Genomic DNA, 16704 nt, shown 5'->3' with positions numbered 1-16704 from the left:
GGGCTGCTCAGCGATACCTGCTCAGACATTCTCTCTTGTTATCCACAGTAACTTTTGCTGTCTTTCTGTCTTGCGACTGCACTACCCAGCGGGCCAGAGACGTGGAGAACCTACGAGGTTATTCTCTCCCAGATACCTGAACTGGAAATACAGGGGTACGCCCTCCACTTTAAGGGTTCTTTCTGTTTTCTCTGATTCCTCATCTCTCTGTCTCTCTGTCTCTCTGTCTCTCTCTCGCACAGAGGAGAACTGGTCAAGAACTGTCTCACCACTAGATGTCCTCACCTCTGCTTCCCCTCTCCTGAGACCCACCGAGGCAAGAGGGGAGGAAATTTCTATTTCTTCTGTATCCTGGGCTGTGATAGGATCAGGCAGGCTTAGTGTTGGAAATGTTAAGTTGAATTTGAAGAAATGTAGACAGTCACTTTCCACAGGTAAGGCCTTCCCTGCAGGACCTCGCTGTGCCGCTGGATTCAGCTTTGGTTCTCAAAGCCAATCAATGTCCCCTTTGCTCCGGGCAGAAGAGGTCCCCCGCCTTCCCTACCGTAGCACTGTGCTTCCTGACTGTCCATCCAAGGGGAACCCATGTCAGAGGGAAATAAAAGGTATCATTCCAGTATCTCCTCCAGATCGTCTCTATGTGTCAGGTGCTCTCATGTGGTTTATCACTCAAGTCTCACCGTCTTATGCGGAAGAGTGTCCTGTCCCTGAAGACACGGAAACACTGCGGTTTGAAGAGGGTGAATAACTGGCCTCGGTCACACACACACACTTAGTAAATTGCAGAGCAGCTTTTGAGTTCACATATCGTGATTTCAGAGTGCATCTGTTCACTGATCTGGAAGTGTCTTTTTTTGACAAGACATTTCAGCTATCTATTGAAATATCGAAAATTTGGGGGCCTTTCAGGCACTAACAGATTTGATCGCGGGGAGAGGAGGAGGAGGTGGGAAGAGGATGTTTGAGAACAGAACCTTCAGGCACAGTGGGAAGCCTGCCCCCGGCCTGGCCACCTACAATACATCTTCTCTTTTTTCCAACACTCCGCCTGTTGCCGAAGATGCTTCATTTTTCACCCTGATAACTCGAGAATTGCATTCAAATTCTGTCTTTCCATTGGATTACTTCTCTCCGTATGTTCATATTAAAAATAATGCTAATAATGTAATGTAGGCAGAAGTATTTTTTTTTTACCAAAAAAGTTTGAATTAGTCCATTGATTTTTTTTTTTATAAATATATTTTAGATACATTTCCTTTTTCAGAAAATTCTCTTTATTTTAGAAATCGACACAAACATTCTGGTGACTATACCTTCGCGTTTGACTTTTGTTAAAGATTTCTACTTTATTCTGTCTGCAGCAACAAAATCATCTATAAGCACCTTTCTTCAGGGTATAAATATTGGTGCAGTAAACTCAAAGTTCTGTGAAACGCAAGGAATCTTTCAGTGCCATCTGTAAATGTGCAACGTAAAAGTCACAGAACTGGGCGGGGCCACCACAGGTATCTCGTAGCAAGTACCTATCTGTCTTGACACTTGGGGACTTTTCTGATTTTGAGCATTAAGTGCTCAAAGTCATCAGTTTGGTTGAAAGATCACCAAAAAGATTCCATAACTGACCAGAGTATTTTGTCATAATATTACCAAGGTTTTTTTTTCTCTTCTCGTGTGTGTGTGTGTGTGTGTGTGTGTGTCTGTGTGTCTGTGAGAGAGAGAGAGAGAGAGAGACCCTTAGTTGTGCAATTAATGACTAGTGTTGTACTCTCTTTTTATATTCTGCCATCTATAATAATTTATTTAAAATTTTTCTTAATTTTCTTGGGTTCGTATAAAGTTTATAGCTATTCTTTTATTAACGGGCTATATTACATTGTCTCAACAACCCCAGAAAAACAACATTAATATAAGTAATGTAATTAAATATTCATATGTGTTTATTCTCATGTAATTGACTTATCTTCTCCAGTCAAAGGCATTTTAATGATAATGTTGGGCTAACCCCATATGACAGCATCTGTTGCTTTTATGCTGCTTCTTATGTACATACACAAGAACGTTCAGTTTAAGGTTACAGAAAATCTGCTCAGTTTGATAATGTCAACCTATCACTTTTCATTTCAGTTAAGCAAGCGTCAAATCAAATGATGCATGTCATAGGTGTCTAAATATTATGTACGTGGAGAGACAATTTCTAGCCATAAATGTATAGTGTCTTCTGATTTGTAAATGTGAACTACATTCTTAAATTTGGGCTATAAGAAGAAATTGATGTAAAAATAATGCATAGTTCTCAAATAATCCCATTGTCAGCTCACTTGGAAATGATTTTTCAAAATATTTTTTGCATTCAGAAATTCCTTCTCCTTGAAGTGATTACCTAAACACATAAAAAAAAAAAAAGCAATCACTCTATTAAAAGTAAATTTTTCCTATGAGAAGGACATATTGAGCTGTATAAACATCATACTATTATGATTTCTTCAAAAATGAAATTCATCCATGTCCTCAGGGTTAGTTCAAGGTAATTCTAAACCATCATAAGCTGAAAATCTTTACAAAATTGAACCTCGTCACTGGATAAATGGTTCTGACAAAATTGCCACTTTATGGAATTGATCAGGACGAATGTCATTGCCAGAAAGGGTTTTCCTTATGAAAACGGAAAATATTTACTTACACTTGGGAGAAACTTCATAAAATTTGTGAAAGTTCCGGGGTGGAATGAATGACCTTATTTAATACTTTTCTAATCATATTAAATATCTAGGAAACATGCTTTCTACGTAGAAGGCATTCGATCGATGTTTGTCGAACCGAATCGAATTCGGATGCATAAGGCCTGAGGCGTTTGCGAAAGGGAGGTTCTCCAATCCTTCCTCTGTTCTCCGCTTTCATGAAGGATATTTCATTTCCCATTCGGTTTAGTGACTGTCTCAGTCCGAGTTCCCCAACAGCAGGTCCTGCAGGAGGATTCAAGAGCAAGTGGCTTACATGGGAGCCGAAGGAGACACGGGCAGGGCTGTGGGTGTGAGACGGGGAAGGGAGGATGGTCAATAAAGCTTCATCATTAAAGCAGGAGCCGCTGCGGGCAGCTGGCGCTGAGTCCACAGGGGACAGTCTGGAGCCAGTGTGAACCGGGGCCTCGCGGCTCTCCCAGCTGGAAGGCGGTGCCGCTGGGGCATCTCCGCATCAACTCACATTAGTCTTTGGATGTTTTCCATGAGTGCTGTTCCCACGAGGGTTCATTCCCCAGCTCCTCCAGCCTGCCAAGCAAGGAGCAAAGCGAGCTTCAGTGACAAGAGAAAGCCCTCAGGAAAAGGAGCACAGGTGTTGACCGGCTCTGGACGAGATGGTCGAGGCATGGGGACGCAGGTCGGGAAGCACGGTGCCTGCTGCGGTGACATCTATTGCTGACCCTTTTTCTCGAACATTTAAAGATTTTTTTTTTTTTTTTCCCCTGGAGTGATGGCTAGAGAGAGTCGTCTTAGAATGTTGTTATACTATGGCAGAAGCATTTTGGATGCTGCGACTAAACACATTCTCCAAAAACCTGCCTCCGATCACGCTGCTGCTGCTGCTTTGTACCCCCCGAAGGCAGGGCCCCGGAAGCCAGTGCAGCTCGGCGGGGCTCATCTGGTTCCCCGACATTGCCAGTGCCAGCCCGCCCTCGGCCAAGGCTGGCTCCCCGCACAGAGTGCCAAGTTTATCGACTCCCTGAAAATCTTGTTTTCCTTTTGCTCAAAGCAAACAAACCAAGGGATTGCCTCGCACTCTCGAGTAAACACGTGAAATCACAAGCTACCCGGAGACTGTCATTCCATAGAATAGCAGTTCTATTAAATTTCATTATGTAAAAAATGGGGTTTGTACTAGAGTTCTTTTTGTTTTGTTTTGTTTTGTTTTTAGGGGTTGGTTTCTATCATCAACTGTTTCATTGCAAACCTGAACTGTGATGAGGCATCTGGAAAACTGGCAGAATAAGACTTGGGGAAAGGCCACTGTGAAGTTCTTCTCAGGCTCCTTAACGGTTACCTGCTTCAATGGTTTTGATGTCGCTCAATCATTTTATCAAATGAATCATCGTCAGTACTACATTTCGATTTGACTTTTAGGGGTTTTCATTTTGAACTCTCCTTCCATGCTTTGATCTTTTATCTAAAAGTATGAGAAAACCTGACCTATTATTCCTTTTCATATTGAATCATAGAAGAATCCAGATAAGTCTTCTACGTTTATAGATAAGGAGGGGTTTCTAAAGTCAATTATAGAATAAGATGCTTGAAACTTTTGTAATTATATCAAAACAAAAACTAACATTTGCTGCATATATATATACTGTTCCCAGCATAACACGACATATGAGTCCATTGTGTATATTCATTGCCTCATTTGCTCTTCATACACTCATGAAATAATTATTTATATTTTCCTTATTAGAGAAATCAAGACTTAAAAAAGTTAAACATCTCCTAAAGCTAAGAGGCAGAAATCAAACCTCAGTTCCTAAGTTTTCCTACAAAAAAAAAAAAAAATGTGTTTTCAAGCATCCTATTCTACTGTTCTATGAAATAGCATGCGTTCATGTGACTATATAGACAAAGTTAATAGATGGTGGAAAACATCCCAGTACTGGTTACCTCTGGGTGGGGGATGGAGATTGACTGGGAAGGGGGATAGGGAACTTCCCTGGGGTGGTTGAAATATTATAATTTTAAGAGACACATGGTCTTGTAGATTGTAAGGGTGTATGCATTTGTCAGAAGACATCCAACGGTAACAGCTAAGAACGAAGCGTTGAACAGAAGGCAAGTTACACAGGCACAGCTTCTCCGGTGTGCTGCTCCCGCCTCCCTTTCTAGCTATGGCATCCGAATGGAAATGGCCAGTCGATTCCCTCCTTCTTCCTTGCAGCCCACATGACAGGTCAAGGGTCGTGCACAAGATCCAGTGCAGCCGGTCAGACCCCTCCTTGTTGACAGTCCAGTCCTCTGCTTTGTGCAGAAGGTAGTCTAGCACTTGGGTTGCCACCGAGGAGCTGAACAACATAAATTCTATTGAATTTTAATTTATTTAAATTTAAATAGCTGGGTATGGCTAGCGGCTAGCACGATGGACAGCAGCTAAATAGGAGAATGAGGCCAATACCCACAGAGTGTTAAGAAATGAGTACTGGGAAAAGCAGGCCGGGGGGAGCTGGGCACTCTGTAAGGCAGGCTACACCTGCCCTTGTTTGGAGAGGTAAGCTAGTGAAGTACACCCACCTCCAGCTCTGCAAATGCTTCTCCTCCAGATGTTACCCTTCAAAATAGCTTTCAATAAAGTAAACCACCATTCATCCCCCTCTTTGTAAAAAGAAGCATAAAATGCAAATGTGCGGGTTGGGGGTGACACTTCGCTGTAATTAAGTTTCAATTTTTCTATCAAACAAATAATTACTAAATAAATACAAACTGCTAATTGTTGCAAACCTTTGCAACTTCGTAAGAATGGAATATGGAATGGACAAAGACAGCGTGGATGTCTTCTATGTGGTAGGGGAGGAGGAGGACTCGCAATTTTTCCTGGGGGTGCCTATGTTCACTTTCAAAAGTCTCAGGTAAATGCAGTATGTCTGGAGTCATAACTTTGCATAATTCGTGATGTGATTTCTTTTTGCACTCTCGAATTACTTAAAGGAACTTGCCAAAGAATGTTTCAACATACTGTGACCAATAATATCACAGTTAATGGCAGCATCTGCAAATAACGTACCTTTGAATTCTGGCTGCTACCGTCAGTCTTGTAGACTGATTTACAATTTTTTATAAAAGGAGTTATAATGATAAGACCAGTACTCTCTAAAGATTATGGATTGTAGAATTTTAGAGATGAAAGGAGCCTTAGAGAACATCTAGTCCAGCCTCCTAATTTTACAGATGAAGAAACAAAAGCTCAGGGGAGACATACTGATTTGCTCAAGGTCACAAAACCTAATTAGCAGCCAAGCTGAGACTGGATCCCAGGTCTTCGAATCCCCAAAGTGTGCTGTCAGTGAGCCAAAACCAATACATCTTGCTATTCTGACTTCTGCCTCTTCGAACGGTATCATAGTTGCCATTTATACTTTATGAGTCTGTGGGAAATGACAACTTCGTCAGGACAAAATTTCATATAATCCAATAATCTTAGTGACGTTGGCATCAAGCAACACATGTGTAAGATGTTTATCTTTTATGAAGATCTTAAAAGATTAAGGATGGAACCCAGAAATGTACTAGCTTCTAGTGACATTCTGTAGATACGTCTAACATCGATGAATACGAAATTATCTTAAAATCATTTACATTCGTCACTTCTGTCATTATTTAAGGTATAATAAATGTGGGAAAGGTACAAGCTTGGAATTGAGTAGACCAGATTGAAATCTCAGCCATAGCATTTCCTTCACTTCTCAAGGATTAGTTTGTTCTTGAAATAAAGGGATTGAAAAAGGTGCAGAATAGAAACGGCATCTAGGCTACTGCTTAACAGAGTTAATAAATATAGAGTAAACTTTAATAAATTGTTTTATACTCTATTTAGGATGTTTTCGCCATTGAATAAATATTTCGATTAACATGTAATTATATAAATATAGTCACTCAAATATAAAAATAGTCTTTTATTAATAAGACAAATGCTTACTTGGTACGTTTCAGAACTATTTATACCGGGAGTACATTCATGAACAGAAGAGAAATTGCCGAATCGATGCAGCTTGTATACTAGTTGAGTGTCAATGGATGAGGGAGGCAATTAAAAATAAATACAAATGCATTATGCGTATTAAATATACACAGCAGATAATTAATATTCTATATGCATTCGGAAAATTATTACTTATCTAATTCGTCAAGATTTTTTTTCATATGAAATTAAGGCTGTAACAAATACTGATGCAAAATATAGTTTTGCCTTGAATTTGATTTATCTTTGAAACGAACAATTTTTAATTGATTTAAAATATATTTGTTGTGTAAGTAATTGATAAGTAATTATTACGAAAACAAAAATAGACAACTTAAAAATGTCTAATAAATTTTTCTGTTTTATTTGAATGCAGTACATATACCATTGTGAACGATGAAAGCTTCTTTACAGAGCGTCAGCCTTGATTGATTGCAATGTCCACGTTAAATTTAAAGGATAGAAGCTAATTTAGTGGTAGATCAATACACAGATGTGATATTTCTCAAGTTTTCATATTCATGTGCAAAAATATATTTCTCATGCTTAGATTTTATTTGTTTTATTCAGTATTTTGCTTTAAATATTAGGCAATTTAAAAAAATCTTAGTTATAAGCATCTTAGAAATTTTCTTCTGAGACTTGGTATGATTGGAAACTAATTGATTTGTCTTACTGCAAACTCATGGTAGAGGCTGTTTGGAATTAAACAGAAAATAAGATAACAGTTTTGCTCCATTGTCTTACTCTGCTTTCGTCCTGGCCCCTTAATATTTTAAGTAGGGCCACAGAGAGGTTAGGCCCATGAAGAGGACAATAGACATTGGTCTGCAGCCTATGCCCATATTTTGATTAGGCCTGTTGTTATGTTTTTGTGTATCACTGGAAAGCATTTTTATAGGGTCTTTATTAGGTGGAATATTGCTGCTTGCCTTGGATTGTGCCGTAGAAACAGTAAGCGTGGCTCCCAGACGTCGGTTATTGGTATGAGAATAAATCTCCATGAGCAGAATCGCTCCATTTCCGCACAGGAGCTCCAGGTCTCCACCCCCAAAACCATGGACAACTGCCCTCCCTTTGCATCCTCCCAGACGGGGCTCATGCCTGGTCCAGTAACTGGAACAGTTCTTACTGAGTCCAGAAGGCTATTAACTATCTCCAGTTTCAGGTCCTCACCTTATTTCCCAACCTGGTAGATATTAGAAATATTGATAGCCTTTCAGATCTGGTATCTGGAGACCAGGTAATGCTTCTCCCAACATTTGTCACCAGTCAGATAAAGGATCCCATATCTCCTAAGCAAACTCTAGGTATGGTATCAATAAAGTAGTCAGATCATTGAAATTCCTCAACACTGAGTGCCCAAAATAAACTAAATACAGATTAATGTCGTGAGAACATATTTACAATAAAATTTATTTTACAATAGCAAATTCCACTGGAATTCCGAAAATGTAATGTCTCTCCAGGACTGTGTTATTTCTTGACATATCAAAGAAGATGTACATTTTGCTAGATGGACAAGTATTTTCCTTCAGTCAAGCCACAGAATTTGAAAATTAAATTCTCGTTGCATTTATAAGCAGGGCTCTATAATTTGTATATTCTCGATGCTGAGTGTGGAAGTATTTATGGAAGGAAGGAAGGAAGGAAGGAAGGAAGGAAGGAAGGAAGGAAGGAAGGAAGGAAGGAAGGAAGGAAGGAAGGAAGGAAAGGAAAGGAAGGAATTAGGGATGGGAAGGGAGGAAGGACAGATGGACAGAGAGCAGAGGACAGAAGAAAGGAAAGAAGGTTTATTATAGCATGTTAAAAGGTGGAGGTAGAGCATGGATTTAGGACTGCTGGCTTTTGACGTATTTAGAATACCCATCTTTCTCCTTCGGCGCTTAAGTTATCTGCAAGTGGTAAACACCGAGTCCTTTATTCTACCAAGAAACAACCGAGCTGCCACTGAATGAAGGTACTTCTGGAGCTACAGCTCCAACAAAACAGACCACTTCTCTCCAGATCTCCCACCTATTACGAAAACAGAGTGCTCTCCAGATGTCTGCAAACTGCTATAAGAATCACAGTACTAGCCAAATGATGGAAGTTGCCGGGAAAGGATGTCAGGGAAAGCAACCCTGGAGAAGAATTCCTTGAGCTCAATTTTGAATACTTAATAGAAATCAGATGGTCAGAAAAGCTAGAGGGTGGAGTTCCAGGTGGAGAGAACGGCGAGGGAAAAGGCTGGACGTGAATCTCTAGGGTGAAATTTTCCGACACGATTCATTGGTGTGACTAAAGCATAGAGTGTGTGTGCATGCGTGTGTGTATGTGTGTGTGCATGGCGTGCACGTGCGCACGCTTATGTGTGAGTGTGCCCGTGTGTATATGTGTGTGTGAATTTGCATACCCAGCTATGTATACCAGGAGTCGGGGGCGGGGAGAAGACAAACTTTAGAAAATGAGCATGAGGAGGCTGTGTCAAGTTGATAATAATAGGGACTGCATATGGTATTGCTGTGTGCCTAGCACTGGTATAAACATTTAACATATCCTGACTCATTCTGTTAACACACACACACACACACACACACACTCACACTCTCTCTCTCTCTCTCTCTCTCTCTCTCTCTCTCTCTCTCTCATGCACCTTTGAGATATTTCCTGTCATAACTGTCCTGAGGCACGTGAGCTTGAGTATTTTGTCCCTATCACATGGCACATGGCCAGTGAGCAGCAGAGAGGAGATTTGAAACCCAGTAGCCTGTGGAGGGTTGGCTTCCATGCCATGGTGTTTGGTTAATGATGTGACTGCCATCGCCAATTCTGTCTTTGTTAGCGGAGGTGTAATTTGAAGGTCAAAGCTGGAGAGCCGGGGGTGAGACTGGGGGGATGGGCTCATTCTGTTATCTCATGCGGGTGAGTGAGAATGAGAAGGTTTTTAGGCAAAAAAATAATAGACTCAATTTGGGACATGCAAAATTTTGTTTTCTTACTGAACAGGGTTGGAATACAGAAGGGTATAACTTTGGCCATTTTAACTAGGGACAAATATGGGAGTTAAGAATATCTTCTAAACAGGTGTAAGTGAAAATATAGGGCAAATAAAACTGAGAAATTTGCATTTCCCACTTTTATTTCAGTAATTAAAATGTACCTATGAAAGCTACCCAGAGAGGGAAAAAATAGTAACCTTTGCAGTAAAATATTTTTATTAATACAAAAAAATAAACACTTACCTCTTTATCCTAAAGAGCCAAATGGAGAGAAATAGTTGCAAAGTATATTGAATACATATAAGCTTTAAATTTCACAACCGATTTACATAATTTAGCATAACTTGTGGGTAATGATGATGATAAAACTACTAAACATCTGCTAAGCATTTAAAAAACATTTTCCTCCATTAGCATCAGTAGCCAGAACATAACATTCTTTGGTGCAAATTGTCCTTTTACAAATCTAGTTCAGGGCCAGTAGAATTTTATTCAGAGTGTTATTTAGGGTCCTTGCTTTTTATTTTCTTTCCCTCAAAAAGTTTGTATAACCAGAAGCTTTCACCCGATCAGAAGTGCATATTCCATTAAGTACACTCTTCATTTTGATTATGGCAAGATCAGACTTTTGGAAAAATTTCATCCATCTCTATCTGTCATACAACATCAAATTAGGAGAGGCCATATTCTGGTCAGGAAATGAACATAGTCCTATGGAGGGAGCAGAATGCCAGTACCGGAGTATTGCTTATTTTTCTTATAAGGTGTTATAATGAACAGTTTAACTTTAGGGCGGTGAAGATATCATATACACCTGAAACTAAGTTTCTTTCCTTTTTTTTTTTTTAAGGTGAGGCAACCGTTGGTTGACCTCACAGATTGCAAGGACCTTGTCAGCTTACAATCCCTTATTTTTTTATTTTTTACACCTACAGCACCTGATCTTCCTAGGTGGTCTCCCATCCAAGTACTAACCAGGTCCGACCCTGCTTAGCTTCCGAGATCAGACGGGATAGGGCTTGTTCAGGGTGGCATGGCAGTAGACTATGTTGTTATCATTAACTCTTATCAAGGAATATGTTCGTATGTTTGTTTCTCATTAAGAACTGGATAATTCGTGTATCTTTTATCTTGGTCTCCTTAGTATTTCCTCATCAATAGACAAAAAATAATTTACCAAATGGGGCTTCAAATTGGGTAGGCCTGTGTAAAAAATTAAATAAATAAAAAAAAATGTGCCCTTGCAGAAAGAAGAGCACTTTGTTTTGGTGATTGATCACTCAATTAAATTCTCCATGGAAAGGGAAAACTAAGGGATCGCATTACTTTTTTCTTTTTTTTTTTTACAAAAATAGAAGTATGAAAATATCAGAAAATTGTGTGGAGAAAATGATCAAAGGAATAGCTTTTAGAAAGTCACTTTGAACACTGAAAATCACTTTAGAGTCTAGCAACACTGTTTAAAATTATACAGAATGCTTTTAAGTAGAGTCAACAAGGAAATAAACTAAACAAACTTAAAATAAAAACACAACTCAAAACACCCATAAGTTTTTCAAAGCAAATTTGCCCCATAAACTACTCTAAATAATGACAAACAAAAATAATTAGACTTTGATTAGAAAGTGCACAGAAAAAAATACTCAAAACCACATAGCATCCAGGAAGACTTTTCTTTTTTAAAATGGGTGAAATTATTTTACTGTCTATAAATTCTTCAAAGTGGCAAATGTCCTGTCCCATGGGTATGGTTGCAGTGGACAGTCAGCTGGATTCCAATTTACAAACCAGATTTCCAGTGGGAATCCAAGAACACATAGGTAAATGAGACTCAGCATTTACCTTAGAAAGCTGAAGGGACTGAATACCTTAAGCCAACATAACCAATTAGGAAAAAAACTCCTGCATACCTACTATGTGCCATGATGATGACAAGCATCGGCAGTATACAAACAGGGCTCAAGCTTTGACGCTGGTGACAGTTTGGTGGGATGTCTGTTATTTTACCTTTTATCGTGCGAGCCTGTCCCCTGTCATTGTCACACCGTCTTTCTGCCTGAAATCTGCCACTTTCCTCCTAATCTAATCCGCCATGTCATTGTTATTTTTTAAGAGTTTAAGCAAGTCAATTTTTACTGAAATTTGCCTGATATAAGTTAAAAGTAACCGCTTGTATGTAAAGACTATCCATCATATAGGTGTCCTTCATAGTTGATATACATCCCTGAAATATCTAATGAGTTAATGATATCCACGATGTTTCAGAATATCTGGAAAAATGTTTCCCTTTGAGATGTGATCCTTTCCTCCATCTCTCCGGACGCTATTCATTTTTTCACTCCTCAGTCCAGGCTCTTCTCTGGGAAGAGTTTCCAACTACACAGGTCCGTAGAGATTTTTATTTCGTGTATTCTCACAGCCCTTATTGAGTATACATTGGTCTCTAATAGTTTTGCGAATATCAAACAATTTTTTTCCCATATTATTTGAATTCCTCAAGAGCATTGTAAAATACCATATTTCTTTATGCCCCACACAGATTGGAACATAGAATACTTAATGAAAAATAATTGATTGGGAAAAAATTACAAAAGTGTCTATATTCTTTCCTTCACTGCTTAACTAAACGTGACGTTTACAAAAATATGGTAAAAATCGCTTTGGTTTAAAATGATCTGTTCTTCCTTAAAATCACGTCCACATTTCCAGCCTCACCTTCTCGTTGTAATTGGTTCAATGATGTACTAATATTGAATCTTCTCTAGATCTTTAATGTTGTACTTTTATGATTCTGCTTCCTCTAGTGTCTAATCTGCTGGCAGTGACAGTAAGAATAATTTTACAAACATATCTAACAATTATATCCTTTTTATCCAATTTTTATCTTATTTTTTATCCAATTTTTTTAAAAAAATTTTATTATGGTGACATTGGTTAATCAAATCCAATAAGTTTCAGGTGTACAATTAAAAAGTAAGGCACCCATAGTTTGATTTCTTTCTGTCACCACATATTTGACCCCTTTTACCCTATCTACCACCCCCCACCCTCTGGTAACAACTAGTCTACTGTCTTTGTCCAAGATATGCTGCTTATTTTTTAAACACAATTTCACATAATCCCTTCCTAGCCAAAATCCCGCTACTGTATTTATTGTTAACCTAAATTCAGTCTCCTTTGTTTGACTTCTCAATTCTTTGTAATCTTGTCCCATTCTTTCAAAGCCAGTCTTAATTTCTGCTGGTTCCCAAAGCTCCCCATCATCTGGGTGGTTAGCTTTAATCTCATTTCCCAGAGCCATCTTGACCTGAATGGGGAAATGTCAAGGTAGTTCCACCATCTCAGTGAGGTAGTGACCCAACCTCATTGCTCTCAGATTCTGCCCCAGTCCTGTGAGGGTTACTAACCTTACCTAATACACAACTTCCGTCTACGGGGCTGAGGAATGAAGCATATTAAGTGACGTGGGGGAAGTCCCTTTGAGAAAGCATGGTTCGTGGGGGTAATTCATACCGTATGGTAAAGTCAGAGGGTAGAGGAATGGCAATTCAAGTGAGCAGTGTCATCACATTGTAGAATTTAAAACAGAATCATACTGGAAGCAGCGTGGATGGTAGATTGAGAGGTGAGGGTAAAATTAACCAAGACAGGGATGCAAGTTAGAGCACGATAAGCAGTTATCTAGGTCGGAAATGGTGAGGGCCACTTTCGTCAAAGGTGTCGTGAACAGGCCATGGGACCGTGGATGAGTTTTATTTCTTGCTTCTGTTTTGTATTTTTCAAATTTTTGACAATAGTAAGCACACGTTTGTTTTATTATTTTAAGAACTTTAACGCTTGAAACAAAAACAGTTATATCCTTTGACTTCAGAATTCTCTTATTTACACTAAATAGGTGAAAAAATACAGTCAGTGAAACTATGGACAACGTCCGATTTCATAAAATATGCTTATGCATTGACAACAGACAGACAGATGGGACAGGGGACAGAGGAGAAGAGGGGAGGACAGAAAGAAATCGAAAGAAGCTCTTCAAAAATGTTATATTGGTTGACTCTGTTTGTTGAAATTGTAGGTGATTTGTATTTTCTTATATTTTTATAATTTAGAAAATTTAGTTAATGCATTTTTTTTTAATAATGAGAACATTGAATTTACATAAAGATTGTGTCGATGAGTACCTATCAAAAATTACCAGAAGAGGGTGGGCTGAGCACCAATGCTAGAAATACCAAAAGAGTTGATATTTAGATTGTTGGACATCCAGAGATACTACAGAAAGGAAGGGAGCTTCTGTGATAACTCTTGAGTTTGGGGCTGAATGCTGTTCAATGGAAACACCAACTTGGGAGAAGGATCGGCATTAAGTGACACGTAAGAATCATTGTGAGCGGACGGGAGGTTGGCTGGGGGAGCAGTCATTCTCACAAGAGAGGAGTGTTTGATCACTGATGGAGTTTAAAATTGCACGTGGTGACAGTAAAAAGGAAATAGACTTCATTGGGTTTTACTCATTTTATTCCTTATGAATTGTTGCCTGCAGCAGGAGGAGCGTGATTAAGCGAGAAGAATAAGAAATCCGAAGGACTCGTTTTGAGAACGCGCATTCCAAGTGCTTATCATGCTCTAGTTGGACATATCCAGGAGAGAAGTGACGCCACGCATCTGACGCTGGCGAGCGGGAACAGGGAGACTTTGGACATGACAGTTGAAAGTATCGTTTAGGGTCTAGGACAGCTTAAATGAAACCGCAGCACCGAGGCTTCCTAGCTGTGTGACTGGAACAAGTTTTCTTAATCTCAGTTTTCCCATCTGTTCTATGTAGATGGTACAAAACCCACAAAGTTATAGTAAAGGTTAAATGAATTAGTACATGGCGAATACGTCAATCACAGCTTGGCAGATAGTGAATATATATAAATGTTGGATGATACGGGATATAATACTATATAAATGTTGGATGATAGGTTCATTTTTCAACCTATAAAGATTTATTTAAATTCTCAATTTAAAAATTTAAAAAATGGGACAAATACAGTTAGAATTTAAATTTGTTTGGTTGTAGTTCCTATTCTTTAAAAAAAAAAATCTATTCTGGAAAATCATTACTGCTAGCCTTTATTTTCACTGTACTTTTATTTCTACAAAGTAGGCTCATCATGTATTAGGTGAATACCATGTCTTGCCAAAAATTCAAATCTACTTTGTGTAGTATAGAATTATTTTCCTTATATTCAAATAATTACCAACATTAATTTCCTCTTAGATAAATGTGATCCACATTTCATTACTTTGTGTAATATCCTTGTTTTATCATTTTCCTATTCTATTCTATAAATTATGAATGCAGCATTTTGATGATTCCAGTAAATAGAGACCATATTTTTTTTGCCCAGGAAGCACAAGGAAAAATTTTATTCATAATATTTTATTTCTGTCATGGCACTCGAGATTAACAGCACAATTTTTCATCCACAAAGTTTATTATAAGTCATAAAAATAAATGAGATCTCATTTCTGATTGGCTGAGAAAAGGAATTTAATCTTATGTAATTATCTTTCCAATCACGCATGCATTGGTACAATAAAACTCTCTATCTATTAGATCACTGAACCATTTCATATGATTTTAAAAAGATTAATATTCATATAAAATTTATATATCTCTCGGTCTGTCTCCCCAAGATAGAGTTTCTAGAACAAAACAAAATAGACCAGCAGAGTGGAGCACTGCAAGTACTGAATCGAGAAAAATTTAGCGAACAGTTATGGCAACACAGTTTTTCCCCTTCTAAATAAAAAGGCAGGGCGTAGAAGCACGAAAATTACCATGGGGGGTAAAGAACTGGAATATGAGAAAAGAATAAACATCTTGTCTCAATGGTATACAAACTTCTGTTTGTCTTCTTAAGCCATGAAACCATTTTTTTTTTTTTCAAGTAAGTCCTTCCTCAAAGTTCCAATTCCTAAAATAGGGGAAGTGACAGGGGCATTGGGGGTAAGGGACACTCCATGAAGTGTGTCCTGAAGCCATCCATTCTTCAGGATCCCCCTGCTCCAGATAGGGGTTCGAACAACATCAGCCTAATCCAAATACTATAGGTTTTAAGCGATTTCGGGAAGCAGTGATGTAGCCGAGGTTATAGGGTTACACATGAGGACGCCCCATAAAAGTGTGTTGACGCATTCTGTGCCCTGGGAGAGAATAACGTCTGACATTACAGTTTTTGTATATGGCCCCGAGTATGGAAGGAAGCTTCATAAAATCGTGTGTGCTTTTCAAAACTGCTCCTGCTGTATGACGTAGTCAACATTTGGCAGTAACCTCTTTCGTGCTAGAGTTCATTTTTCAACCTACAAAGATTTATTTACATTCTCAATTTAAAAATTTAAAAAATGAGACAAATACAGTTAGAATTTAAATTTATTTGGTTGTAGTTCCTATTCTTTAAAAAAAAAAAAACATCTATTCTGGAAAATCATCACTGCTAGCCTGTATTCCTCTCAGAAGGAAAGTAAAGTTCAGCATAATTAAGTAAGGGTTACATATGAATAGCTAGAATACGGTTGACTAAACTACCAAGCAAAAGACATCTCTCAGCCATTCAACAAAAGTAAATAAATAAGCATCTTAGTAAATGGCCAGAAGAGTAACAGGCATTTTTCCAATTGAAAGAATTGAAAATTCCATTGAAAACAAGAGATTAAATGAATCGTCCTCAACGCATATGAACTATCCTATTCAGTTGTGATCTAATAAAAGTTTGGACGAAACTTGCTATTTAGAGCTGGTCTATGTTTCAGACCTGAGGATGCTCTAACTTGTAGTCAAGGACACCCTGGGTCCTGAAACTAAGGGTGGCGAGGGTACAGCTCCATCTGGCATCAGAGGTTTTGTCGACCTTTGAAGTGCCACAAGGCTTCTGCTCTCCTTTAGAGCGGTACCTGGCGGGAGCAGGAAAGCATAAATGCCAGGGAACCTCGAGGTGAGCCCTCCCTTGACCGAAGAGTAACC

At 38.7% G+C, this 16704-nt stretch overlaps 1 protein-coding gene and 1 pseudogene across 1 annotated transcript in view; one reads left to right on the top strand and one right to left on the bottom strand.

The window, feature by feature from the left end:
• Nucleotides 1-16704, top strand: part of CNTNAP2 (contactin associated protein like 2) — a 1631342-nt gene that overhangs the window by 78730 nt on the left and 1535908 nt on the right. The window lies entirely within an intron of this gene.
• LOC112469959 lies at nucleotides 10616-10734 on the bottom strand (annotated as a pseudogene).

Source organism: Pteropus alecto, unplaced genomic scaffold (genome assembly GCF_000325575.1).
Source record: "Pteropus alecto unplaced genomic scaffold, ASM32557v1 scaffold48, whole genome shotgun sequence".
Taxonomy (NCBI): domain Eukaryota; kingdom Metazoa; phylum Chordata; class Mammalia; order Chiroptera; family Pteropodidae; genus Pteropus; species Pteropus alecto.
The sequence above is the reverse complement of the archived record's forward strand: the minus strand, read 5'-3'. Positions and strand labels throughout refer to the sequence as shown.